This window comes from Dermacentor albipictus, chromosome 1 (genome assembly GCF_038994185.2).
Source record: "Dermacentor albipictus isolate Rhodes 1998 colony chromosome 1, USDA_Dalb.pri_finalv2, whole genome shotgun sequence".
Taxonomy (NCBI): Eukaryota; Metazoa; Arthropoda; class Arachnida; order Ixodida; family Ixodidae; genus Dermacentor; species Dermacentor albipictus.
In genome coordinates, this window is record NC_091821.1 from 184,502,921 (window position 1) to 184,529,012 (window position 26,092).

General features: G+C 48.6%; 1 protein-coding gene and 5 non-coding genes across 6 annotated transcripts in view; all 6 read right to left on the bottom strand.

Annotated features, from left to right (window-relative positions):
- Positions 1-26,092, bottom strand: part of LOC135921941 (arylsulfatase B-like) — a 151,379-nt gene that overhangs the window by 63,932 nt on the left and 61,355 nt on the right. The window lies entirely within an intron of this gene.
- TRNAC-GCA (transfer RNA cysteine (anticodon GCA)) lies at positions 1,417-1,488 on the bottom strand. Its single transcript has one exon. It is a non-coding gene; the product is annotated as a tRNA-Cys (tRNA).
- On the bottom strand, positions 1,567-1,638 carry TRNAC-GCA (transfer RNA cysteine (anticodon GCA)). The gene has a single exon. It is a non-coding gene; the product is annotated as a tRNA-Cys (tRNA).
- TRNAC-GCA (transfer RNA cysteine (anticodon GCA)) lies at positions 6,724-6,795 on the bottom strand. The gene has a single exon. It is a non-coding gene; the product is annotated as a tRNA-Cys (tRNA).
- Positions 21,173-21,244, bottom strand: TRNAC-GCA (transfer RNA cysteine (anticodon GCA)). The gene has a single exon. It is a non-coding gene; the product is annotated as a tRNA-Cys (tRNA).
- TRNAC-GCA (transfer RNA cysteine (anticodon GCA)) lies at positions 21,474-21,542 on the bottom strand. The gene has a single exon. It is a non-coding gene; the product is annotated as a tRNA-Cys (tRNA).

Sequence of the window (26,092 nt, forward strand, 5' to 3'; positions counted from 1 at the left end):
GAAACTAATTTTACAGTACCCTCCCCCCTCCCCTCCCCCACCGCATCACACATACTGCGAACACTTGCTGGGGGCTCACGTCAGTCCCGACGCTGGCCCTTTCCTGCCAGTTGGGATATTAGGCGTCGGCTTCAACCTCGACCGACGGCCACTCGGTGTTTTCGCAAGCGGTTCCTCGTGGCTTGCTCCACTTGATCCTTTGTCCCTTTTCTCGGCAGCTTCGAGTGGTCGTTTTACCGGACCCGCTCCTTTAAGCGGCTCCGTCGTGTCCATGGGACTTGCAGAGTGTCCAATCGATTCCGCACGCTCGTTGCTTGTCTTGTTTTGGTCATTCTTTTCCGCGTGGTGTTTTTTTTTCATCAGCTCAAGCGGGCTTCTTCTCTAATTCTTTGGTGTCCGCTTTCTTCGCTGGTTCACGGGTGCCTTCCTTTGGATCAGGACGTTGTACCACGCCACCTTTTCGAGCTGTCTCTTCAGCATCGAATGCGTCCATTGTGTGTTCCTGGATCACTTCATCACTTTTGAATGGTCCCGCCACATTCGCGTACGTTCGCACGCACGAGCTTTCGTCGTGCCCGAAGCGTCGACACAAAGCACAGCGCGGTACGCGACACTCTCGCCTGCTATGACCTGTGCGGTTGTACCTCAGGCAGAGCGGGGTACGCCCAGGCGCAACCAGCAGTGTCATCATGCCGGCGACCCGAAGTTGACGCGGGAGGTCGTTTATGGTAACTGCAAGTTTCACCTTCATCGATACGATGCGGGTTGACGAACCTTTACCGGTGATGCCTTGCACGCGCGAGCGTTCCTTGAAGACCTCCGCAACCTTCCCAAAAGGCGTGAGCGCGGCGCGGACGTCCTCATCTTGCACGTTGTGAAGAAGCCAGTAGAGCTTGAGCCGCAAATCCTGGCTGGCTGGGTTAACCACCAGGCAGCGACGCTCCTTCACCATAATGTCTCCGAGGGCCAGCATTTTCTTCATGGCATCTGCGCTTCTGAAAGCAACCACCCATACGTGGTTCATCTGGAAAGCCCCCAAGCCGTCAACCTCGGGAAGCAGACCAAGACGAACCAGCGTGGCTTGAGAACGTTCAACTCGGTAGGGCCTTGCCTTTACGTCTCCGTGAAGAAAGAGCGTGTTGACCACGCATGGTCCTGTAAGCAGAGGCGGCAAAACAACTTCGCAGTCCTGGCAATCCATAGCAGCATTCCTGTTACCGCGGCTCGTCTGAGCCGCAAACACCGCCCCAACGGAGCAAGGCATCTGTGTCCGTACCGAACGGTAGCCGGAAGTAGAATCCCCAGTCGAATGCTCTGCCACTAAGCTATACCCCCGAATAGGAGGAGTGTTCAGCGAGAAGTGCAGACCCATAATCGCTATAAAAATAAGAGCGGGAAATAAGATAAAAGCTGAAAAGGGGGCACCCGGGTTTGAACCAGGGACCTCTCGATCTGCAGTCGAATGCTCTACCACTGAGCTATACCCCCGAATACGAGCGTTCAGCGAGAAGTGCACACCCATAATTGCTATAAAAACAAGAGCGGGAAACAAGATAAAAGCTGGAATGGGGGCACCCGGGTTTGAACCGGGGACCTCTCGATCTGCAGTCGAATGCTCTACCACTGAGCTATACCCCTTTTTTTTCTTTATTACCGGTTTTACACATAATGCACGTACAAAAAAGGTAACACGTTTGCTCTCAGTAGAACATTCCACGCGTTAGAGTTAAAAACAGAAAGAGGTAGTTGTACTATGGTAAAAACACCGGCTGCATTTTGGGTAATGCAGCTTGGTTAGGGGAACCGAACTGTGGCCAATTTGTCTAATATGGGTAGCCACGCTGGTGGCTCCCCCTTGGCTTTATGTATGTCACGTAGGTGCAGGATGTTTTCCACGAAATATTCTTGAGCAGAACGAGGTTGGAGAGCTTCATGCCTTACATCCATTCTTGTCTTCCAGACACTGTGCATGGAGAGCAACATTATTGTGTCACACGGCACGTCTCCCGTCTCTTCAAAAGGCAGAAAGCGAATACCGAATGGTGTCAGAGGGAATTCTTTTTTGATTGTTCTTTGTAGGATATCCCACAAGAACACTGAGTCCCAACAATCTAGAAATATATGGTCTATAGTTTCCGGTTTATGGCATATACCGCAATCGACACTCCATGGTACAAACAAACCCTTCTCTCTTAGCCATGGTTTTACGGGAAGCGTGCCGCTGTGCACAAGAAAGAAGAAAGATTTGGTAGAGGGCCTGATAGGCATTCTTTTTACGCGTTTCAAGACATTGCGTTCAGGCCCTAGATCGTATGTTGAACGGTATACAGGCACGGGGCACAAAATATCCACGAGGTCTTTATACAATTTCTTCCGGCCGACTACAGACAAATATTCAAGTGAGAAGTGGGCTTTGAGCAAACGAAAAGCGCTTACCACTTCGCGCATATATCCTTTCACCACTACTTGTGGTGTTCCACATGATGTAACAATGAACTCAGATAAGGCACTGTGTAGTTGTACGTGTATAACAGTTTGTAGAAATGCATTCCTTTGGTCGCGTAGAAAAATAAACCTTGAGACTACTTGTCTTAAAAACAAATTACACAAACCAAGACCTCCGTTATTCACGGAATGAAATAAGTTTAGCATGCTTGTACGTTCCCATCCCGATCCCCAAACAAACATTGCGAATATCCTGTGCAATTTTTGGACACACATCCTAGACATACATAATACTTGTAACATATAGAACACTTTGGCCACGAGGAATGAGTTGCACACAGTTGCACGCGCAAACATTGAGAGATTCCGTCCTCACCAGTTTCTTGTTTGCTCGTTTGCCCGATCAGTATCTGCTGTCCACTGCTCGGTCGTGTCGCGGTAATGTTCGAGTGGTACGCCGAGGTAACTAGCGGGTGTCTCGCTGAAATTTATAGTGTCAAAAATTTCTGGCGTAGTTTCCCATTCACCATGCCAAAGACCTAAGCATTTTTGCCAGCTTATTGCACTTCCTGTAAGGCTGCAGAAAGTTCTTGCGATATGCATAGCTTCCTGAATACTTTCCTTATCAGTGCAGAATACTGCGATATCGTCAGCATAGGATAAGACCTTTATTTCACGTGATAAGAGCCGGAAACCGCGTATCTTTTTGTTCATCATTAGATTTAAACACAGCGGTTCGAGGTAAATTGCAAATAGCAATGAACTGGCAGGGCATCCCTGTTTTACACCAGAGTATGCTGTAATGCTTTCGGTTAATTTTTTATTAATAATTAGTTTCGAAGAACAGCCAGTGTAGGCCATTTTTATTCCATCATAAATGATGGTACCTACGTTGATGTGTTCCAAGAGGGAGAAGAGAATGCTGTGGGTTACCTTATCGAAAGCTTTTTCTAAGTCGAGTTGAATCATGGCTACTCGTCCGTGCATTAGGTCACATAGTTCCAATATACTTCTGGTCACATGAATATTCGTGAGTATGCTTCTCCCTTTGATTCCACAAGTTTGATGTTCACCGACCAAGTTTGTAATCACAGACTGAATTCGCTTAGCTATAACTTTCATAAAAACCTTATAATCCGTGTTAGTTAGACTTATGGGTCGGTATGCTTCGGATGACAATAATTTTACAGGGTCTTTGGTCTTTGGTAGTAGTACGACATGGCTTCTTTTAAATGACGGAGGCAGCATTTTAGATTCATAAGCTTCTTCTATAACTCTGAGGAGCATTTTTGCCATTTGATGTCTAAAGTATTTATAAAATGCGGCACCAAGCCCGTCGGGCCCCGGAGCTTTCCCTGTAGGCAAGTCATCTATTGCATTTTCCAGTTCACTAACACTTATTGGTCTTTCAAGTTGTGTTTTTACTTCATCTTCTAATCGCGGCATTAATTTCAAAAAATGGGTCTCAAAGCCCTCTTGCACATTCGCTTCGCAGCCTAGCAGGTTTCTGAAACGTTGCACTAGTGCTCGTTCGATAACCTTTTGGTCTGTGGTAAGCGCACCTTGGTAGCGCAGCTCCGTTATTGCATTTTTCGTAGCGTAGCTTCTTTCGTCGCTTAATGCTCGCTTGGTAGGTGTTTCGCCCATCCAGAGCCGCTCGGCACGCGACCTTATCATCGCACCTTGATATTTTTCCGTATCAATATTCTCAAGTTGCCTTTTGACTTCTTTAACTTTGTTTGCAAGCAGGCGAGGAACAGTACTTTTCGCATTTAAGAGATAGTCTAGAGTACGCTGCAACTCGGTTTCTTTCTGTCTTGCCTTGTAGCGCAAGACACTGGCTCTTTCGATTGCGCTCATCTTAACTTCACATTTAAAGTGCTCCCACAACTCGACAGGGCTGATGAAGTCGTTTTCCTGCATTTCTTTAATTTTTGCCGTTATTACTTCGATAAAGATTTCGTCTTGCCGGAGGCTATCATTGAATTTCCAGAGGTCCCAATTAAAGGTGCTTGTTTTACGCTTTGTGCCTATTGTAACAGTTACTAAGCTATGATCGCTAAAGCTTACGTGCTTGACGGCATAAGTTGTGCAAAAAGATAAGAGGCTTGCTGTCAGATACACTCGGTCAAGTCGCGCGTGGCTTGTGCCTTGGAAATGCGTGAACTGAACTCGCTTTTCTCGCAGTACATCGCCTATATCGATTAGGTCGTATTCCTGAACGATTGCGCTAAGTTGCAATGCGCTCTTATCATGTATCGGTAGGTTCTTGGCGTTGTCTTCAGCCATGCATACACAATTGAAGTCTCCTAATAGTAACACATTTCTTTCGCATTTCAAGAAGGTTTCAATGTAACGGAAAAAATCTAAACGCTCACTAGCTTTGTTTGGTGCGTAAATGCAAATAATTCGCCATAGTGCCTCTTTAACATGAAAATCGCAAACTACTAAACGACCACTTTCAGAAGCGATGACAGACTGCTCTACAATGCCGACGGAGTTACGCAAGAAAATTGCGCACCCCCCTGATTTACCCACGGCGTGGCACACACAGAGATTATATCTTGACCGAAAGATTTCCACCATCGCATCAGTTTGTTCCTCGCTTTCGATTTTTGTTTCCTGGATAGCTAGAATGTCGATATCATTTTCTAATAACAGGCGGCTCAGTTGAAGTTGCCGCCTTCGGGCTCCGAAGCCGCGTACGTTTAGTGTTGCAACACGAAGGGCTATTCCAGGATTAACGGCCATTGTAAGTAAAGTTTACACAAACCGACACAAGATACTGTTCAGATGAGTGGAAACTTACAACGCTAGACCAGTGACCACTGCTGTCTTTGCTGCACCCGATGCAGCCCGTCGCTTGGTTGAGTTGCCATCCGTGATTGTCCATTGTAGATGTAAGTCTTTCACCGGTCCCGTAACGAAGTGTTTAGCCGAACCATGCTCCCGCTAACGCGGGGGCACAGACGGCGTTGGTTTCCTGTCTGGTGGCACGGTAGGTTTTGGCTTGAAGCTAGACCTACGGGTGGACGCTCTTTTGGAGGGAGGTTCTTCTGCACACTTTGAGTCAGAGCGCTGGTCATCGCTGCTCGCTTTTTCTCGCGGGCGCTTAGTAACTGCCGTAGCCGGCATTCCCATGGTGACGTCGGTGCACGTTTCGTCCTTCTTGCCTTCCCGTGTTTCGCTGGGCCCAGGCTCTTTGACAGTAGTTACGCTTGGGGTATCGTTTGCAGGGGTAAGCTTTTGCGGTAGTTCGTCAGAGGCACTCTGAAGTTTCTGCGCGTCGTCTACATCGGGGGGCGTGGCCTCAGGCGTCTTGTCCTCGCTTGAATGTGTTTCGCTTGCTGCTGCTGTCTCTTCGGCGTCGACTTGATCCATCAGGTGTTCGTCTAATATGTCACTACGACCCGGCCCAGTGACGTTCGCGTAGCTACGCACGCACTGGGTCTCTTCGTGGCCGTAGCGGTGACACAGGCCACAGCGTGGCACGCGACATTCGCGACGTATATGGCCAGTACAATGACACCGGAGGCAAAGCGGAGGCCTTCCTGGCACGATGACTAGAGCATGGTCCTCCCCTACTCGCACCTGGTGCGGCAGGTCTTCGGCTGTCGTCCCTGCCTTCAAATGCAACGACACTAGGCGTGTATGTGACCCCTTGTCGTTGCAACCGGTAACACGCCATTTTTCTCTGGAGATTTCGGTCACGGTTCCGAATGGTGCCAGGGCTGCTTTGACGTCTTCATCGGGCGTGGTGTGGAGAAGCCAGTACAACTTCATTCTCACATCTTGGTTGCAGGGGTCAATCACAGCACAACGGTGGTCTTTCACGCTAAAAGCTTTGGTAGACAAAAGTTTCTTCTTGCCTTGAACGTCTTTGAAGGTGATGGCCCAGACGTGGTTCATTTGGTAGGCCCCGAGGGCAACGACTTCCGACATGAGCTGATGGCGGACTAGTGCATCGCGAAAATGCTCGACGCGATAAGGCCTTGCCTTCAAATCACCGTGTAAGAACACAGTAGTAAGTACAGTAGTTCCTGATGGCAGCTGTGGCAAAACAAGTTGATACTCCTGTTGGGTCGACTCCGAAAACCTGATTCCGCGGCCCGAATGGGCCGCAACAGCCGCTCCTGCGGAGCTCGACATTCCACGACCGTACCGGACGGAAGCCGGAAGTAGAATCGAGCTATACCCCCGAATACGAGCGTTCAGCGAGAAGTGCACACCCATAATTGCTATAAAAAACAAGAGCGGGAAAAAAGATAAAAGCTGGAAAGGGGGCACCCGGGTTTGAACCGGGGACCTCTCGATCTGCAGTCGAATGCTCTACCACTGAGCTATACCCCCTTTTTTTTCTTTATTGCCGTTTTTGGACGCATAACACAAAGTAACATGATAAAACACTTCAGCCACACTTGGACTGACGCGAGTGGTGCTAAAAACTTTTCATTTGTGACAAATCATCAAACAGTGATATCCACTCTGGTGGATCAGTCTGAGCCCTGAAACATTCGCGAAGATAAACAACACTTTCGATAAAGTTTTCACGTGTGGATCTTGTATTTATGTCTGCATGTCGCACCTGCATTCGCGTTTTCCACAAACTGTGGAGGCCAAGAAGCCTAATTAAATCCTAGGGCACTTCTTCATTTTCAACTGATAAGTACCGGATGCCGTAGGGACTTATAGGTAGTTCCTTTTTAATCGTCCTCTGAAGGACGTCCCAATAAAAAATTGGATCCCAACATTCTAGGAAAACATGTTCCAGTGTCTCGGGCTTCCTGCATAACAAGCAGTTTGTTGTCCATGGCACGAAAAGACTTATCATGCAGCCAGGTTTTAACAGGCAGCGTACCGGAATGCAGTTTAAAAAAAAAGTTTTGACCACAGGTCTAACGGGCATGTTCTTAACTCTTTTTAAAATATCTTGCCCTGGGCCTCCAAAGTGAGGTGTCCGATAAATGGGTACCGGCAACATCACGTCAACCAATGCTTTGTACAGCTTTTCCTTATTGACATAACATAGGTTTTTTTTTTCTTTATTACCGGATTGGAACTTCCAAACACAGAACTCAAATACAATTTTACAAGTACAATAAAAGACGCGTGAGCCTTTTCATGGCTGGAGTATGAAGCTAAAATGGCTTCAGAGAAGCCAGCTTATCAAGCACAGGTATCCAATCCGGTGGGTTCCTCTGGATTTTGAGAATATCTCGTATGTACACACAATTTTCACTGAAGTTTTGCATGGCCGATCTTGCGTCGACATCCGCATTTCTGACCGCCATCCTCTTTTTCCACACACTATGCAAACACAGTAACATGAACATGTCGCATGGCATTTCATCTGGATCTTCACATGGCAAGAAACGGATACCAAAGGGTGTTACTGGTAAATCTTTCTGAAGTGTCCGTTTAAGGATGTCCCACAAGAAAACAGCATCGTGACAGTCCAAAAAGATGTGTTCTATCGTTTCCTCCTTTCGACATATCAGGCAGTGTAATGCCCATGGGACAAAGATGCCTTTGCTTTGAAGCCATGGTTTTACAGCGAGCGTGCCCGTGTGCAGTTGGAAAAAGAATGATTTAGATGACGCTCTTACTGGCATTTTTCGAACTCGTTTTAACACGTCTCTTTCTGGTCCTAGTTGATAGATGGATCGGTACAACGGTATTGGTACAAACACATCAATTAGATCTTTGTACAATTGTTTACGTGCCACTGCGCTCAAATATTCTAAGGAAAACCGTGGCTTCAGTACTTGATATGCAGACACTATTTCGCGCCAAAAACTGCTCAGTGTTCCACGCGTATCTACATTTGATGAGACAATATAATCCGGGATATGATTACACAGCCTCATGTGTATAAAAGTACGCAAGAAAACATCGCTTTGGTCTCTCAGAAAGAAAAACCTTGAAACTATTTGTTTCAAAAATAAATGACACAGACCAAGCCCTCCGTGTCGCACCGAAAGGAACAAGTTTAACCGACTGGTGCGTTCCCAGGTAGAATTCCATATATAGGTGGCAAACACTCTGTGTAATTTTTGGACACAAGTTCTACTCATACTGAACACTTGAAGTACATAAAACACTTTTGCAACAAAAAACACATTACAGACTGTAGCGCGGGAAAACATAGAAAAGTTATGCCCTCCCCATTTTTCAGACTGATCCTTGAGCCTTTCTGTCTCTCCTGCCCAGTATTCTGCAGTATTTCTATAATGTTGGAGAGGAACCCCCAAGTATCTAGCAGGAATAGTTGTCCATCTCATGTTTGCATACGCCTCCGGCGTTTGCCCCCAATTTCCATGCCAAATGCCCAGAGATTTATCCCAGCTAATGGCACTTCCTCTAGCACTACAGAATGATGTAGCTTCCTTAACAGCTTCTTTAATACTGTCTTTGTCTTTGCAGAATATGGCTATTGTTGTGTGCGCGCGAAACCAAGCACGCGTGTTATCGCGTGCTGTCTGCGCATGCTCTCTGCCCGGCTATCTCTTATCGGGTAGCCCGTGCTGGCTTTAAAAGACCGCTCGCACGGGCCCACCGCGCGCAGTATGTAACCTGTTGGCTGCCTGCCAAGTAGCAGGAATAAACGTTCTTTCGACGCTACGTCTACGCCGCCCAGTTCTTGGATGCCAGACATGACATATTGGCGACGAAGATGGGATGACCGCCGTACGGAATTCGCAGTGTGAAGAACCTGGCCTCTGTGTAAAAGCTTCCCGCCACGAAGATTTCCCTGCGGTGAAATTCCTGAAACTGGCATCACGGCAGCCGAAACTTCCAAGTGAGTCATGAGTCACATCGGCCACATTGAACCTTTCGACGAGACCACGAGTGACTGGCGCTCGTACGAGGAAAGGTTGAAAGCCTATCTTTTGGTCAACGATGTTCCAGTAGCAAAGAAGGTTCCTGCGTTCCTGAGTCTCATCGGCGCGAAGACCTACGCGCTGCTCAAGTCGCTGACGGCACCGGACGCACCGTCGTCACGAGAGTTTGACAGTCTCCTGAAACTCCTGAGCGATCACCTGGCACCGCAGTCGTCTGTCATCGCAGAGCGTGCTAAATTTTACAAGCGGTCACAGCGAAGCGGTGAGTCCATTACCGAATTTGTCGCGGAACTTCGAAGGCTGGTGCAGAGTTGCGAATTTGGAAGTTTCTTGGATGAAGCGCTCCGGGACTGTTTCGTTTGCGGCCTGCTCCGCGAGGACATTCAGCGTGTGTTGTTCACGGAAGACAAAAAGCTAACCTTCCAAAAGGCCGTAGATAGAGCTCTTGCCATGGAAACTGCAACGATTAGCGCGGCGTTCACGCATAACAGCGCATCCCCGGCGTACGAAGTGAATAAGGTTCGAGGCGAAAAGCAGTCTGTGATGTCGGCAAGCTGCTTCCGTTGCGGGTCACCCAATCACTCTAGCGAAGCATGCCCTCATATCGGCGATACATGTTACAATTGTAACCGAAAAGGGCATATTCAACGCGCCTGCAGGAAAGGAAAGAAAGCTAGGGAGGCAAAGCTCCGGAAACGTGTGAAGATGCTCACGTCCGTCCGAAACGAGTCGTCTGTCTCACTTAAATCATTCAACGCAGACCCATTTACTGTACCCGTGAACGTTGACGGTGTCCTACTGACGATGGAGCTTGACACCGGCGCAGCCGTATCCGTCATATCATGGCGCGAATTCCAGAGGTTGTTTCCACGTAAGCGACTTCAGCCAGCATCGTTAAAGCTGCGCACGTATACTGGGGCCATAGTAAAACCGAAGGGTCTGGCGAAAGTCGTCGTGCGCCACAACGACCAGTGCGTGGAGCTTCCCCTGTACGTCGTGGACTCTACAGGACCGGCACTCCTCGGCAGAGAATGGTTGCAAGATATTCGTTTGGATTGGAAGAACCTAGTTTTTTTTAATCACCTTGGTCTCTCTCGAGAAATATCAAAGCACTGGCAAGAAAAGGTGGAAGCCATGCTAGAAAGCCATTCCGAACTTTTCAAGGATGAGCTAGGTACCATCACGGAAGAGCAGGCCGAGCTTGTCCTTCGCGAAGGGTCACAGCCGAAGTTTGTAAAGGCAAGAAGCGTTGCCTTTGCTCTGCAACGTGCAGTAGAAGCGGAACTTGTGAAAATGGAGAAGCTTGGCATCATAACGCCTGTTGCTACAAGCGAATACGCAACGCCCTTGGTACCGGTAGTGAAGAGGGATGGAAGCCTCCGACTGTGTGGCGATTATAAAACCACCGTCAATCCCTGTCTAGAAGTAGACCGCTACCCGCTACCTCGGATAGATGACCTTCTCGCAGCGCTTGCAGGAGGGGAGGAATTTTCGAAGATTGACCTGAGTAGGGCCTACCAGCAGGTAGTTATGGCGGAAGGCTCCCGGAAACTACTGACGATAAACACGCATAAGGGCTTGTATACTATGAACCGTCTGGCTTTCGGCATTTCGTCCGCCCCAAGCATATTTCAAAGAATTATGGACAACATGCTGAAAGGGTTGGAAGGAGTCAGTTGCTACCTTGACGACATCCTGGTCACAGGCAAGACCAAGCGAGAGCACTTCCGTAACTTGGAAGCCGTCTTGTCAAGATTGCAGGAACGCGGTGTGCGCATCCGGCGCGATAAGTGCTCGTTCTTTCAACGAGAGCTCCGTTATCTGGGCCACGTCATCAACGCCGAGGGTGTTTGCGCATCGCCTGAAAAGGTACTGCCACTACTAAATGCGCCTGCTCCAAAAGACAAGCAGCAACTGCAGTCATTCCGTGGGATGGTCAATTATTACGGCAAGTTTGTTCAGCGTCTCTCGACTTTGGCACAGCCGTTGTACAGGCTGCTAAAGCAAACAACGGAGTGGACGTGGGATGCGTCATGCCAGCTTGCTTTCACGGAGATAAAAGCAGCTATGGCTTCCCCTCCAGTTCTTGCCCATTATGATCCGAAGCGACCGCTTCAACTTGCCTGCGACGCATCTCAGTACGGTATAGGCGCAGTTCTTTCGCAGAAAATGATAAATGGATCAGTTCGACCGGTTGCCTACGCATCCCGCACCTTGTCAAGTGCCGAAAAGAACTACAGTCAGATCGAGAAAGAAGCCCTTGCCCTCGTATTCGGCGTAAAGAAGTTTCACTTCTACGTCTACGGTAGGTTCTTCACGCTTGTGACTGACCATAAACCACTGCAAACAATTCTCGGCCCGAAAACGGGCATTCCCGCGATGGCAGCTGCCCGCATGCAGCGTTGGGCGCTGACGCTGTCAGCCTACAACTATGCTCTTGAATTCAAGAAATCTTCCGATAATGCGGAAGCAGACTGTTTATCGCGCTTGCCGCTCGACAGCAGCGAAAAGCAATCAGAAGAAGAAAGCGAAATTTTTTATTCGCTTCGTTTGGAAACGCTGCCTGTCACAGGCCAAGACATCGCTCGTGAAACGAGGCGTGATCCATTACTAAGCAAGGTACTGAACTTCACAAGTGCTGGCTGGCCGTCGCATGTCGCTGAGAAGGAGTTGAAACATTTCTTCGACAAGCGTTTGGAGCTCACAGTTCATCAAGGGTGTTTAATGTACGGCATGAGAGTAGTTGTGCCTTCAAAACACCGAGCCTTCTTGCTTGAGGAACTTCATCAGGGTCATCCCGGTATCGTAAGATGCAAAGAACTCGCGAGGAGCTACGTCTGGTGGCCTGGTATCGACGCGGACCTAGAGCAACACGTGAAGAAATGTGAAGAGTGTCAACAGCAACGGAACGAACCAGCACCGGCTCCGCTTCATCCATGGTCATGGCCGACTTCGCCGTGGCAAAGAGTTCACTTGGATTTTGCTGGACCCATGAAAGACAAAATGTTCCTTGTTGCTGTGGACGCACACTCAAAATGGCCGGAAGTTTATGTCATGCAGAGGACTACGGCGTACCACACAATTCAGTGTCTCCATGGACCTGTTCTCGCGTTTTGGCGTACCCGAGACCATCGTGACCGACAACGGACCACAGTTCGTTTCCGAAGAATTCAAGAGCTTCGTCAAAGGCTTCGGTGGTCGTCATATCGTGAGTGCAGCGTACCATCCAAGCACGAATGGCCTTGCGGAGAGATTTGTACAGACAATGAAATCTGCGTTGCGGAAAGGACGACCCCAAGACTCCTTGCAGGCAACCTTACAGACGTTCCTGGTGACGTACCGCAACACGCCGCATGCGACTACAAGAGAAACTCCAGCAAACCTTTTCATAGGTAGACGACTGCGCACGAGACTCGACGCAGTCAAGCCTTCTGTCGGGGGAAGAGTGGCTCAGCAACAGCTCTCCGATATGGTGCGACGCAAGGCACGTGAGCGACTTTTCAACATCAATGATGAGGTCCTCGTGAGGAATTACAGAGGTCCTGAGAAATGGGTCCCTGGCACTATCATTCAGCAGTCTGGCCCCGTTTCATACAAGGTTCGCGTTAGAACGAATCATGGGGTGCTCATTTGGCGTCGTCATCAAGACCAGCTACTGCTCAGCATCGACAGCTCAAAGCAGAGCATCACGGAAGATTTTATTCCAGATTTCAGGGATCCTGAGAGCGCCAACGAGCCATTTCCAGCTGCGGCCCCTGCGGCAACGACCGACCCTCCAGGGGAGCGACGCTATCCACAGAGGGACCGGCGACCTCCTGACAGATATCAGCCATAGCATTAGTTGCATTGTATAATGTGGCAAAAGGACTTTGTGCTCATTAGGAGGAAGGAGATGTTGTGTGCGCGCGAAACCAAGCACGCGTGTTATCGCGTGCTGTCTGCGCATGCTCTCTGCCCGGCTATCTCTTATCGGGTAGCCCGTGCTGGCTTTAAAAGACCGCTCGCACGGGCCCACCGCGCGCAGTATGTAACCTGTTGGCTGCCTGCCAAGTAGCAGGAATAAACGTTCTTTCGACGCTACGTCTACGCCGCCCAGTTCTTGGATGCCAGACATGACAGCTATATCATCGGCATATGCCAGTATCTTTACTTCAGTAGCATAAAAGGAGTAACCATGCACCATTCTATTTATGCGAATTTTTAAACATAAGGGTTCCAAATAAAGTGCAAAAAGAAGAGACGAACACGCACACCCTTGTTTTATACCTGACAGTACTGGAATGTTTTCACTTACGGTGTTGTTAATTATAAGGTTTACTGCACACTCTTCATACACCATCTTGATGCCCTCCTTGATAACGCTACCTACATTACAATGTTCTAGTAATAACTGTAGTATGTCATGATTAACTCTATCAAATGCTTTCTGAAGATCCAGTTGTATCATGGCTATGTTATCTTGAGTCATGTCACAGCATTCTAGGATAGTTCTAGCGGTGTGTATATTTGTGTAGATTGTCCTTCCTTTGATGCCACATGTCTGGTGAGGTAATACGAGGTGTGTGATAACGCTCTGCAATCTCTTGGCTAGCACCTTCGTAAATATTTTGTAGTCTACATTCGTAAGACTTATAGGTCGATAGGCCTCAACGTCCAACAATTTCCTGGGATCATCCGATTTTGGAATGAGTACTACATGACATTTTCTAAAAGATAAAGGTGCTTTTTTTTGTTCATAGCACTCATTTATCACGCGATGTAACACTTGTGCCAGTTCTTCCTTGAAGCATTTGTAAAAGGCAGCCCCTAGTCCATCAGGCCCAGGTGCTTTGCCAGTGTTTAGTTCATCAATGGCCTGTTTTACTTCATTCAGACTAATTGGCCGCTCAAGCGTTTGTCTTACTTCATCGCCTAGCCTTGGCATGAGCGACAAAAATTCGTTTCGAAAGGCTTCTGTATCTTTTATTTTTGGGCTTAGCAGTTTTCGATAGCATTCAACAAACGCTTTCTCTATCAGTTCCTTGTCGCGCGTCACATCGTTTTTATATCTTATTTCTTTTATCTCTTTTTTTACTGCTTGCCTTTTTTCTTCCCCGAGAGCCCGCTTAGTAGGCGTTTCCCCTAGCCATAGTCTTTCAGCCCGTGCTCTGACGATCGCTCCACGATATTTCTTTTCATCTATCACTTCGAGCTTACTTTTAAGGTCACGTAGTTCCTTGCTAAAGTGTCCAGGGTTAGCACTCTCAACCGCAATCATATAATCTAGCGTGCTCCTAAGTTCTTTCTCTTGCTGTTTTTCAATGCTGCGCCGCACGCAAGCTCGTTCAATCGCCGCAATCTTTACTTCATTTTTAAATTGCTCCCAAAGCGCTGTGAAATTGGAAGATTCAACCGAACATATTTCATCTATCCTTTCCTTTACTTTTTGAACAAAAATTTCATCATCCAACAGTGTATCGTTTAATTTCCACAAGTTCCAACTAAACTTTGACACTTTTGTCTTGGTTCCTAGTGTCGCTATCACCAAGCAGTGATCACTAAATGTGACGTTCTTTACTTTGTATGCAGTAATGTATGGTATCACAACTGCCGGAACATATATGCGATCTAGTCTAGCATGACTTACACCTTGGTAGTGCGTATACTGTACGTGCTCGCCGCCGTCAAAAATACAACCAACGTCGTCCAGCTCAAGCTCGTTTACAAGTGCGTTTAATAGTGTCGCACTTCTATCGCGGTAAGTCAATCTGTTGACTCTGTCTTGCGGCCTGCACACACAATTAAAGTCTTCAAATAAAATTATGTTCCTTTCGTACGTCATGCATGTTCTCAGGTTTTCTATGTATTCTACACGTTCGTTAATGTTATTCGGAGCATACACACATATTGCACGCCAAAGCAGTCCACAAATGCCAAAGTCGATGAATAGTAGCCTGCCATCATCACTGGATTTTACAGATTGCGCTACAATATCGGTGCATTTTCGAACGAGTATCATGCAACCCGCTGAAGTGCCTCTAGCATGAGACACACATACATTATACCTATCTCTGAATGGTTCGACCATTCTGTGCGTTTGCTCTTCGCTTTCTACTTTGGTTTCCTGCACTGCCATTATGTCAATGTCATTTTCCAACAAGAGGCGGCTTAACTGGCACTGCCTCCTGCGGGATGCCAAACCCCTCACATTCAACGTAGCTACACAAAAGGGAAATGTCAGATTAACAGCCATTTTTTGGATTAGCAAACAGACGGAACGGTACTCACATCTGGACAGGCAGTGATAGCAAAAACCAGCACAGGTCACATTCTACTTGTCCGCTATGTAACGTCTTATACTGAGGACAGGCTGGCTGAACACACTTCGCGCCCCTAAGTCGGGGTCAATGTTGAAGCCGTCCGCCTATCAGGCGGTATCTTCGGCTTCGGTTTGAGGCCCATTCGTCTCGTTATAGCGGTCTTCGGCGACGGCTCGCCGCTGCTCGATGGTTCGGTTGAGGCTTGAGATCCGTCAGTGGCCTCGCGAGGCCTCTTTGCAGCTGCTTTAGCGGCTGCTGTCATTTCAACATCCTCAATGCCTTCGGTCTCGTCTTTCGCGGTAGTCACTGATGCGCTTACTAAAATCGCGTCCTTTCTCTCATTGACGTTTTGGTCGTTAGTCGGCTTCCCAACCAGCGCGCTCTTTGCCTCGCAAGATTGGCTGTCGCCGGGCCCAGTGGAGTTTTCCTGAAGTGGAGACGCGTCAGAGGGTGTGCTGTCTGCCGCCGGCTCTTCGGTCGTTGCTCGGGATGCTGCATCGGCATCAGCATGGTCCATTATGTGTTCAGCCATCTCGTCGCCTTTAACTGGACTCGTTACCGCTGCATAGGATCGCACGCAGTCTTGTTCTTCGTGTCCAAATCGTCGGCAGAGTGCACAGCGTGGTATGCGACACTCGTGCCTGATATGTCCAGTTCCATTGCACCGGAGGCATAACGGGGGCCTTCCTGGTACATGCACGAGCGCTAAGTTTTCCGCGACGCGCACCTGATGAGGCAAGTCTTCAACTGTAATTCCAGGCTTTGGTAAGAGTGTCACCAAACGGGTGGTGGACCCTTTATCATTACATCCCTGTACTCGCCACTTTTCGCGGGCGATATCTGTAACCTTTCCGTAAGGGGGCTAACGCTGCTCGAACCTCGTCGTCGTGAACGAAATGCAACAGCCAATAAAGCTTCAGTCTGATGCCTTGGTTGCAGGGATCATAAACAACACAGGGCTGGTCTTTCACGTTGAATGTTTCTGCCGCAAGCATCTTTTTCTTGGAAGCTTCATCACGGAAGGTCACCGCCCATACATGATTCATTTGGAAGGCGCCAAGGGCCACCACTTCCGGCAGCAGTGTAAGACGCTCGAGCGCATCTCGAAAGTGCTCGACCCGATACGGCCTGGTTTTAACATCCGCGTGCAAAAATACTGTATGCAAAACTGATGTACCTGAAGGCAGATGAGGCAAAACAACTTGATAATCCGGGTAAGGCTTATCCGTACACCTAGTGCCACGGCCAAGGGCCGCTGTAACCGCCCCTACGGAGCAAGGCATTCCGCGTCCGTTCACTGCGGTGGCCGGAAGTGGAATCCACATAACATAGGTATTCAGGGCTGAAACGTACTTCCAACATCTTGCACGAAAGTACAACCTCGCGCAAGTATCCTGTAACAGCACCACACATGTTATCACAGGAGACTATCCTTCCAGGGAGCAGTCTCTGTAGGCGCACTTGCATAACAGATCTTAGAAAGGGATCACTTTGATCACGCAAAAACATAAATCGCGAGACCACTTGACGCAAAAAAAGATGCGCCAGGCCAAGGCCTCCGCTTTTAACGGAAACAAACAGGTTAGTTCGGCTGGTTCTTTCCCAGGTGGACGCCCAAATAAAAAACAGCAAAAACACGATGCATTTTTTGAATAGCTGTTCGGGTCGCACACAGCACATTCATGACGTACCAGAGCTTCGAAATTAAAAAGACATTACAGATAGAGGCACGGGAAAACATTGATAGCTGTCTTCCTTGCCACGCGTCCGCTTTCTCTTTCATTCTCGAAGTTTCTTCTTTCCAGTACGAGCTGGGACCCCGATAACAATCCAGAGGTACTCCTAGATACCGCGTTGGCAAGGTGGACCATCGAAGCCGAGAAAAACAACCCGGTGTTACGTCCCATTCGCCATGCCAAAAACCAGAGCTTTTTCCCCAATTGATGTGACTTCCAGTCTGAGCGCAGAATTTTTCAATCACAATTGTCACTTCACAGATGCTCTGTCTATCAGCGCAAAACACCGCTATATCGTCAGCATACGCGAGTACTTTCACGTGTGATGACTGCAGTCTGTAACCTGAATTTCGGTCAGAGTTGATAATTGCCAGGCATAGTGGCTCTAAATACACTGCGAAAAGCAAGGGGGAAAGCGGGCATCCCTGTCTTACTGAAGAACGTACAGCAAGTTTGTCAGTGAGATCGCCATTAACTATAATGGGGGTCGTACAGTTCTTGTAGGCCATTTTTACGCCCTCTACTATAATGTCCCCTAGTTTGGAGTGTTCCAGGACGGAAAAAAGGATTTCGTGGGAGACGCGGTCAAAGGCTTTCGCCAAATCGAGCTGCATCATTGCTATCTGACCGCCAACTGCATCGACACACTCTAATACGTTGCGTGCGACATGTATATTTGTAGCGATGCTACGGCCTTTAATTCCACACGTCTGGTGAGATCCTACCAATTTCGTGATCACAGACTGCAGTCTTTTTGCTAGAACCTTCATAAATACTTTGTAGTCGACGTTGGTGAGACTAATCGGTCGATATTACCCCACCAACAGTCGTTCTTCCGGATCATCAGTCTTGGGAATTAGAACGATGTGGGACGTATTGAAAGACAATGGAACCTGTTTGCGCTCATAAGCCTCAGTTATCACATGGAGCATGCACTGTGCAACAGGAAGCCGAAAAGTTTTATAAAAGGCCGCACTTAGCCCATCTGGCCCAGGAGCTTTCCCAGATGTTAGGTCGTCTATTGCTTTTTCTATCTCCTGTAAAGTTATAGGCAGTTCAAGACGTTCCTTAATTTCATCATCTAGTCTTGGCACCAGCCTCAAGAAGTCTACATGGAAGCCTTCTATGGTCTCGAGCTTATTGCTAAGAAGTTCTGTGAAATGTTCGGCTATAGCACACTGAATGTCTCTCGCATCTTCCGAAGTCCGGCCGTCAAATCGGATGCTCCTAATTTCTTTCTGGCAAGCGTATCTTTTCTCGTCTGATAGCGCTCGTTTTGTCGGCGTTTCGCCAGCCCACAATTTTTCAGACCTTGCGCGTATGACGGCGGCCCTATACCTGTAGGCGTCGATTCTTTCGAGCTGGCATTTCACTTCCCGTATTTCTTTCGTGAAAGTTCCCGGCGCGCTATTTTCCATGCTCAGCATCCATTCAAGTTGCCCGTTCATTTCTTTTTCTTTTTCTTTCTCTTTATAGCGAGCCACGCTGCTCTTTTCTATTGCTTTCATTTTTACCCACTCTTTGAACCCCTCCCATTCAGTTGCAAAACTAGCTGGCTGCGCGTCTAGCAGTTTGTCTAGCTTGGTCTTTACTTGCATAATGAACCCTTTATCCTCCAAAAGCTTTGTGTTCAATTTCCATAAGTGCCAGTTAAAGCGCGATTTCCTGCCCTTCATTCCTAAAGTCATGCTCACGAGGCAATGATCACTGAAAGGCACAGGTTTAACGTCATAACTTGAGCATAGCGGCATAAGATCGACAGATACATACATTCTGTCTAGTCTCGCATGGCTCTCCCGCTGAAAGTGCGTGTATTCTGGGTGGGTCCCAGTGGAAAACACATTGCCAACATCCTCGAAACCATACTCATGCACAAAAGTATTCAAAACTTCAGAGCTCTTGTCTCTCAGTGGCCTAAACTTCACTCTGTCAGCTGCGGCGCACACACAGTTGAAGTCTCCCAGTACAAGCAAAAACTTGTCGCCATTCAACCATGGCTCAAGGGATTCAAAGAAAATTTTACGCTCGCTTTCTACATTAGGAGCATATACACAAACAATTCGCCAACAAAAATTCGAAAATGTGAAATCAGCAATCAAAAGGCGACCACTTGGGCATGCAAATACAGCCTCTACGTTCACTCTTAACGTCTTACGTATGAATACAAGGCACCCACCCGACGTCCCAACAGAATGACAAACGCAAACATGAAAGTTTGCTTGAAAGGAAGACACCATGCAGTCAGTGTGCTCTTGGCTCTCTATTTTCGACTCTTGTAAAGCAATTATATCAATATCGTTATCCAGAAGAAGGCGATTAAGCTGGTATTGTCGCCTTCTTGCTCCCAGACCTCTGACGTTCAAGGTCGCAACTCGAAGTGGAGCAATAAGATTAAAAGCCATGTCTTAGAAGAAGAAACGCCTCTATCCGCATGGTGCCTACCTTCATGGTTGACGTAGCCTTCCTCACGACTGCCAGGACCTCTTGACACCGGTCAACCAACACAACCGGCGCTGACACCGACCAGGACACTGTGTTACTACGGAGGAAGTTTCCCCGCCTTCCGCGTGTCGGCCGGAAGGTTCGGCCGCGGTTTTAACGACGAGCGTCTCACTCCCCCTGCCTTCGGCGGAGGCTCATCGCCGCTACCGCCAGGCTGCAGCTTGACGTCTCCGCTTTCTTCATGCGGACGTTTTCCAGCAATGGTGCTCGCCGCTTCCTGGTTCGTCTCCATGGTATCAATGCCGGGGGTCTCCACGCTGCTTTCTTTAGCGTCCGCGGCTTTCGCCGCCTCCTTTGCCTTGTCATCGTCGTCCTGTTCAGGCTTATGCTGCGCCTGTACACTACCATCTGTTGCGCCGGAGGGCCCCACCTTCTGCTTCACCAGAGTCGTGAATGATGGGAGAGCCTGGCGCTGTGGTTGTCCACCCCCACGGGCTGCTTCCTCAGCATCCGCCTCGTCCATCAGCATTTCGGACGAGTCCTCGCTGGTTCCCAGGCCTGTAATGCTCGCGTAAGTGCGAGTACACTGGTCGTCTTCGTGTCCGAAGCGTCGGCAGATTCCGCAAACATTCCTTGCGGATGTGGCCCGTACCGCGACACCGAAGGCACAGCGGGGGTCTGCCTGGTACCACGACAAGCGCCAACTCACCGCCAACGCTCAGCTGGTGTGGCAAGTCATCCAACTTCACGCCCGCTTTCAACTTGAGGGTGACAAGCCGGGTGGTTGATCCCTTCTCTGTCATACCTTGCACACGCCAGCGCTCCCGGCCTACTTCGGTAACTTTCCCATAGGGCGCAAAGGCGACACGCACGTCCTCATCAGGCACATTGTGTAGTAGCCAGTGGAGCTTCAGTCGAACGTCCTGGTTCGCCGGGTCAATCACCAGGCAGCGCCGGTTTTTTACACGCAGCTCCCCGATGCTCGAGATCTTCTTCACCGCGTCCGCGCCCTTGAAAGTGATAGCCCAGACATGGCTCATGCGATACGCCCCCAGGGCGATAACATCCGGAAGAAGCGAATGCGGTGCCAATGCGTCACGGAAATCTTCAATCCGGTACGGTCGCGCCGTAATATTAGCGTGCAAAAAAACTGTATTTAAAACATAACGACCTGTTGGCAGACCTGGCAGAACAACTTGGTAGGTGCCCTCCTGTTCCATCGTCCTGTTTCCGCGGCCAGAAAAGGCCGCTGAAGCCGCTCCAACGGAGCCCGTCATCATGCGTCCGTCACGCTCGGTGGCCGGAAGCAGAATGACTGAGCTATACCCCCGAATGCGAGCGTTCAGCGAGAAGTGCACACCCATAATTGCTATAAAAATAAGAGCGGGAAACAAGATAAAAGCTGGAAAGGGGGTACCCGGGTTTGAACCGGGGACCTCTCGATCTGCAGTCCAATGCTCTACCACTGAGCTATACCCCCGAATACGAGCGTTCAGCGAGAAGTGCACACCCATAAATGCTATAAAAAAAAGAGCGGGAAACAAGATAAAACCTGGAAAGGGGGCACCGGGTTTGAACCGGGGACCTCTCCATCTGCAGTCGAATGCTCTGCTACTGAGCTATACCCCCGAATACGAGCGTTCAGCGAGAAGTGCACACCCATAATTGCTATAAAAACAAGAGCGGGAAACAAGATAAAAGCTGGAAAGTGGGCACCCGGGTTTGAACCGGGACCTCTCGATCTGCAGTCGAATGCTCTACCACTGAGCTATACGCCCCTTTTTTTTTTATTGCCGGTCTTTGACATAAGACAGAAAATACAAATATTACACACATCTCAGAAATCCAAAACAGCGAAAAAAAAAATGGCTGTGGCTTAGGTAAGGTTAAGCCCAGGATGCGAAGCATACTAGCCTTTATTTTAGTTGTTGAACCACTGTTTAGCCTGGTGAACTGCTGTTTCTTGGCTATATTTGGTTCGGCTAGACGAAGAAACAACTCATGCATTACTGCTTCGCCTTCAAGAGTGGAACGCGACAGCGTTCCCGTCGATCCGCCAAGGGTTGTAAGACAATGGGCTACAGGGCAGCGACTACGCGCCCCGCATTGGACGCGGTGACCATCGAGCAAAGCAGCGTTCGGCGCGGCAACGAAATGTGCGCCTGAGCAAGAGACGCACGCCTTAGAAACAGCTCGTTTCTAAGGCAACACCGCATTCACTAGAGGCGCTTTTGTACCGCTTTGAAGCATCGTACTCGTGGCTCAGTGGTAGCGTCTCCGTCCCACACTCCGGAGAACCCTGGTTCGATTCCCACCCAGCCCGTCTTGCAGGAGTTGAGCCAAAGCCACTTCTCCTCTGTCGTGACGTCACGGTGTCACGTGGTTTCAAGGCGACACCGCCGCGCCTGAGGAGCTGGGTTGAGCTCTCGTAATATGCTTCGCATAAAAATTACAGTAATGCCATCCGTCCGTATAGGATCGGCGTTGTCAAATTAAAATTCCTTCATGGCTGTGAGAGCTTCTAGCCTCGACAGCCAATCCGGTGCACATTCCTGCATTTTCTGTATGTCAACAAACCGCGAGATACATTCTCTGAAATATATGTGAACCGGCCGTGCGTCTGGATCGCAGTGGTACCCAGCCATTCGAGACCGCCATATACAGTGGAGAGCATTCAACATAATAAAGTCGTATGGGACGCCTTCTTCATCCTTAATAGGCAGATACCTGATCCCTTGGGGGTTTACAGGTAATTCTTTCTTCGGGGTTCGCTGCAAGACATCCCAAAAGAACACAGCAGCCCAGCAGTGCAAGAACACGTGATCTATGGTTTCGGGCTTCTTGCAGATCAAGCAGTGAGAACCCCACGGTACGAGACAGCCTCGCCCTTCCATAAACCTCTTCACGGGCAGGGTTCCAGTGTGGAGCTTTAAAAAAAAAAAGGATTTTACCCCTGGTGGCACCTGCATGCGTTTCACGCGTTTAAGAACGTCCTGTCCTTGCCCTCCACTGTATATGGCTCTGTATAGCGGCAATGGGAATACAATATCACACACTTCTTTATACAGCGTTTTCCTTTTCACTTGACATGGGTAATCATTTGAATACCGAACAGTAAGGAAACGGACACTGTCGGCAACTTCCTTAAGATAGCCACGAAGTGTTCCATTCATGCTTGCCGTTGTGACAACATGTGCCGGCAATGTGTTGCTTAATCTGAGCTGACATACGGTGCGAAGAAAAGGATCGCGCACATCGCGGAAAAAGAAAAATCGATTGACCAGTTGTCGAACAAAAAGATGGGCTAATCCCACACCTCCGTCTTTCACTCTTCTAAACAAATTTCTTCGGCTGCACCTTTCCCATGTTGAACCCCATATGAAAACCGCAAACACTCTGTGCAGCCTTTGCACGTTTAGTCTAGAACAATACAACGCTTGCATAACATAGTATAACTTGGCAATTAAAAAGATGTTACACACTGTCGCTCTTGCGAAAACAGACAGGTTAGTACCTTTCCATTTGTCTGCTTTTTCTTTCATGTCACTTGTTTGGTTCCTCCAATATTCATCACTGCTATTGTAACTGTCTAGGACCCAGCTCACACTCGCGAAATAGTCCGGTGCAGAAAGCCAGTCCCCGTGCCACAGCCCGAGGGATTTGCTCCAATTTACTCTGCTACCCGTGACTTCACAGAAATGATTTACTACAGATATTGCTTCGGTTACACTTGTTTTATCTGTGCAACACACTGCAATGTCGTCTGCATACGCCAGTAGCTTCACTTCTGTCGCTGCCAATCTAAAACCACATATTTTGCCATTTTCATTTATTGCCACACACATGGCCTCTATATAAATAGCAAACAGAAGTGGACTGAGGGGACAGCCTTGGCGCACTGAACGCTTAATGTTAATGGGGGCCCCCAGTGACTTATTAACAATTAATCTGGTTGTGCAATTCTTGTACGCCAAGGCCACGCCCTCAGTGATGATGGAACCGACATTAACGCGATCCAAGATGGCAAACAAAATAACATGCGCGACACAATCGAAAGCTTTCTCGAGAGCGAGCTGAAGAACTGCAACGCCACCTCCGGTGACGTCACAGCACTCGAGAACACTTCCCATCTTATGAATGTTGGAAAAAATAGTTCGCCCTCTGATGCCACAAGTTTGATGGTCTCCGACTATTTCTTTGATGACGCCTTGGAGTCTGGTAGCTAAAATCGTCATAGATATCTTGTAATCAACATTGGTTAGTGATATTGGCCTATAGCACGACACTAATTTTAGTTTATCTATTTGATCGCTCTTAGGTATTAGTATGGTGTGCGCTTTTCCAAAGGAAGGGGGCAAACATTTCTGCTGATACGCGTCATTTAATAACCTGTGCCAACAATGGAGCCAATTCTCCCTTAAACGCCTTATACCACCCAGCGCAAAGGCCGTCAGGTCCAGGCGACTTACCAAGGTTCAAATCGTCGATTGCCTTTTCTACTTCCCTCTCAGTTATTTTGGCTTCTATTCGTTCTTTGGTATCATCACTTATTCGCGGCATGAGATTAAGAAAATCCGCTTTGAAACCCCCTACATTCGCAGCCTGAAATGCAAAGAGTGACTGGTAGTACTCGAAGAAGGCGCTCCCAATGCTCTCACTGTCTTCAACGACAGTCCCGTTCATTAGAATTTTATCGATGTGGTTTCGCCGTCCGTGCGCCTTCTCAAGACCCAGCGCCCTTTTAGTGGGCGTCTCCCCTGCCGCTAGTGCATGTGCTCGCGCACGCACGATGGAGCCTTGATAACGCTCTTTGTCGAACTGTTCAAGTTTTTCCTTGATGTTTCGCACGTCGTCTTTATATGTACCAGGCTCTCTACACTCAAACGTTATCAGCTGCTCAAGCAGTCTTCTTAAGCCCTTTTCTTTCGTTTCCTTCTCGAATTTTATGCAACTCGATCTTTCTACGGCTTTAATTTTAACCTTCTGTTTAAACATTCCCACTTCTACGTTATCGTTTCCGTTGCATCATCGAATACTTCGTTAACCGCATCCATTACTGCTTTTACAAAGCACTGATCACTTAGCAACAAGTCATTCATTTTCTACAGATCCCAATTAAAAGCATGTTTCGTTTTCACTATACCTATGTGACATTTCACGAGGCAGTGGTCCGAAAACGACACGGGCACTACACAATAACTGTGGCATATTGGAATCGTGTCCAACGATATGTACATTCGATCCAGTCTTGCATGACTACTGCCTTGAAAACGAGTAAAGGACACTTCACGCCGCCCTTCCAGACAATCGAAAACATCGTGAAGTTCATTTTCACCTATTAGTTTTAATAATACGCTGCAACTTTTGTCCTGCACACCGGCATTATTCACTCGGTCTCAGGCATTCAACACACAGTTTAAATCGCCTAACAGAATAACGCGCTTATCACAATGGACATGATTAGAAAGGTTAGAAAAAAACAAGACACGCTCCTCCACTGAATTCGGAGCGTACACGCATATGATGCGGAATTCAACATTACCTATCAAAACATCGCAGAAAACAATCCTTCCAGATTCGCAGGAAAATACACTTTGAATCTGCAGTCCAGGTAGCTTCTTGACGAACAGAATGCAACCACCGGACGTGCCTACCGCATGGCTAACCACCGCAAAATATCTGTGCGTGAATCGTCGCACCATGCTGCCGGTCTGCTCCTCTCCATCAACCTTAGTCTCTTGGACGGCTAGTACGTCTAGGTTGTGGTCAGTGATCAACCGTAGGACCTGACTTTGCCTACGACTAGCCGCCAACCCTCGCACGTTCAATGTTGCAATAATCAGGGACGGTATCTCAGCCATCTTAAGCTAGCGAGAAAAGCAGGCCCGGAGCATGGTGCTTACCGTTCACGACTAGCCCTCGGCTAGCCGCCTCCGGGACCTCCCGGCTTGTTCGTGTCGTTAGGCGGGACCGTTTTGCCCACAGGCTTCCTTTCAGGTGGTACATTAGGCTTTGGCTTGTAGCCCATCCGTCTTCCTTGTGGCGTCTTCGTCGGCGGCCCCTCGCTGGTGCTGGTGGCACCACCGTCCCTCTCCTTGGTATCGTCGTGGGGGCGTTTGACTGGGGCACCAGGAGTCCCAGTCCGCTCATCGTTGTTGACTTCCTTGTCCTGCAGCATTGCCGTCGTGTCGTTGTCGGGTGCGTCTTCCTTAACGCCCCCCGTAGCAAGGCTCACTGCAGGCAGGACCTGCACCGGTTTGTCCGTCTTTTCGTCAGCCTCAGCCACCATGCCTTCAGCACCGGCGGTAGATGACCCTCTGAGTGTCCC